At 44.6% G+C, this 2,526-nt stretch overlaps 1 pseudogene; it reads right to left on the bottom strand.

Annotated features, from left to right (window-relative positions):
- Positions 1-1,753: 1,753 nt before the first annotated feature.
- LOC103088705 (nucleolar protein 56 pseudogene) lies at positions 1,754-2,262 on the bottom strand (annotated as a pseudogene).
- Between the last annotated feature and the right edge of the window lie 264 nt (positions 2,263-2,526).

Raw genomic sequence — 2,526 nt, 5'->3', positions numbered from 1 at the left:
AAATCCAAGTACCACCAACTCAAAGAAGCATACCCCTCCCTCCCCAAATCCTCAATTCCCTTAACTGTCAGATTTTTAAAACTGAGCACACCCTTCTGAGAGGGTGGCATTTTTCCTTGTAAGAGTATTCCTTCCAGTGATCCGTTCCTGGCTTAATGAAATGTTCCCGAAATTAAATCTACCCTTTCTGAAAGGTTACTCCCCAAACAAAATGAACAGGAAAATGCCTCTAGTCCATATAAATGTCATCCTGCCCTCCAGTAAATTTGTTTTAATCACTACTTTTAAGGAAGCAGCCCAATTGAATAGGAGGGAAACTTAATTACTCTGTATACCAAGACGACTGTCAGAGGGGGTCACAAACAGTGTCTTTCAGAGGAGCCTTCCTCTCGAGAGATGCGAGGCACACTTTGTTCTGCAAATGATTTGTCCTTTTCCTTTGCTGAGCGACAGCTCCACCTCCCACCGGCAAAGAGACGGGAAGAGAATGGATATCAAAGGAGGGATCACTGTGCCAATGCTATTTCCCATACGTCTTCTCACCAGTTCTTTAACACAAGATTTTTAGTGAACGCTTTTCCCTTCTGTTGACAGAAATGGAAATGGGGTCCCAGAGGGGTCAAGTTCACCTTCAAGGTCACCAGACCAGAAAGGGAAGGGGTGAGTCTTGCACCCAATTCTGTGCAATTCCAAAGATTTTACTCCAGCTAAGAGGCACCAACTCTGTTTCCCACTGAGCTTCATAAGCCCATTTAAAAGAAATAGTTAGTGTGGGAGGATGAATCAGTCAAATGACTGTTCATAGAAGAGTTGGGTAAAACCTGCTTCCCTGACACTTAGAAGCAAGTTCGTCAGCAGAATTCCTGGTGTCTGCAGAATGCTAGTGAACCCATAGACCTGAAAGGTAGGCTGAACCCAGGACCAAGGCTTGCCGACCCCAGACCAATATTTAAAGTTCAACCCAATAGGGCTAAAAATGACCAGTCCAGAGAATTTTGGGTGGGAAATGACAAACAGCAGATACCTCTTGACACGGATTCCAAATAAGCCTGTGCCTTGCATTGGGTTTCGGCAAAGGCGTTCATATGCTTTGCAAAACTAATGTGCAGAGGCAGGCCTTCAGTGCTTATGTTTTTTGGAATTAAGTTGAATGACTGTGCCTTGCTCTCTAAAATGTGTAAATGTGTAAATTATGCTACAACAGATTGCCAATGCAAGTTGAAGAAATGAAAAATATGGTGTACTCTCATGGTAAGGGTGCAGAGGTGTGGCTTGCTGCCTGATGTTAAAGGCAGCCTCCAAACTCTCCATCCTTGGGGGTTCTGGAAAGGATTATTAGAAAGGAGTCGTGAAATGAGAAGTAGCTAGATGGCTTTTTCAAGGGCCCAGTTGCATCTGAACACAATCTCTTTTACTGGCACAAAAGAAGTTATGCAAATTATGTGTTATATAAGTTCTGTTTCCAAATCGTATTTAATTTCCCCAGTTCACCATATACTAATAGAAATACCCAGAGTCACATGCCAAATCTTGATCCCTAAGATGCTCAAGAATTAAAAAGATAGGGAAACGCTCCCATCACTTCATTAACTCCAGCGGTGTGTGTGTGTGTGTGTTCTAGTTACTCTTTTTTTTTTTTTTTAACTCGTGAATTTGTTTTTATTTTTATTGGGCTATAGGGGATGGGTTGGGAAATATCTCTGTAAGTTATGCCCTACCAGGGACATGTCCATTCTAATTCTCCTGGGAGGAGCTATTGGAGCTTTTTCTTTTTCTTGGAGCTGTTGTTCTTGCTGGCAGCAGCCTCTTCAGGTCCACTGCTGAGAGGCTCCTCCTTGGAAGAGAATTTCCTCTTTTTCTTGGGGACCCTCTTGTTTCCCGACTCTTCAGGGTCACTATCTGGTTCCTCTTTGGGGAAAGATTTCTTCCTCTTGGTGAGACTTCCACTGCCAGCTGTCTCTTCAAGATCACTAACCAGCTCCTCCTTGGAGAAAGATTTCTTTTTTGGGGGTTTGGAGGAGACGGATGGGTCTTCCATTCCATTCTCCTGAGGAGCCTCCTGGGCCTTTTGCTTTTGCTTCTTTTTGGGTCTTGCACTTGTCTCCTCACGTTCCTCCGGGGTCCTACTGCTGTTTTCTGAAGACGCAGGGCAATCGCAGGCAGCCTTTTCTTTTCCTTCTTCAAGTCTTTCTTCTCCTGTTTCTCCAGCTTCCTAGTAATCTCGGCAGCCGCTTCCTCTGCCTGAACCATTGCCTCCTTCATGACATCCACATTCTTTCATGGACTATCTCCAGTCTCATAGAAGGACAGCCACTCCTCAACATTTTCTCGAAGATTCTCCCTAAATACACGGGTAGGTACCTCAGAGAAGCAATCAGTTCGTGAGGCAATACACATTTGTTTGCCAGGTATCGGGAGATGCGGCCTTTGTTCTTGGCAGCTGCTCGACCAATGAAGGTAGAGTGGAAAACGAGTCCATATTTTGGGGTGTTACCCCTTGTCTTCAGGGCTCTGGAAGGTTGGTCC

The sequence above is a fragment of the Lipotes vexillifer genome, unplaced genomic scaffold (genome assembly GCF_000442215.2).
Source record: "Lipotes vexillifer unplaced genomic scaffold, Lipotes_vexillifer_v1.1 scaffold262, whole genome shotgun sequence".
NCBI classification, from domain to species: domain Eukaryota; kingdom Metazoa; phylum Chordata; class Mammalia; order Artiodactyla; family Lipotidae; genus Lipotes; species Lipotes vexillifer.
The sequence above is the reverse complement of the archived record's forward strand: the minus strand, read 5'-3'. Positions and strand labels throughout refer to the sequence as shown.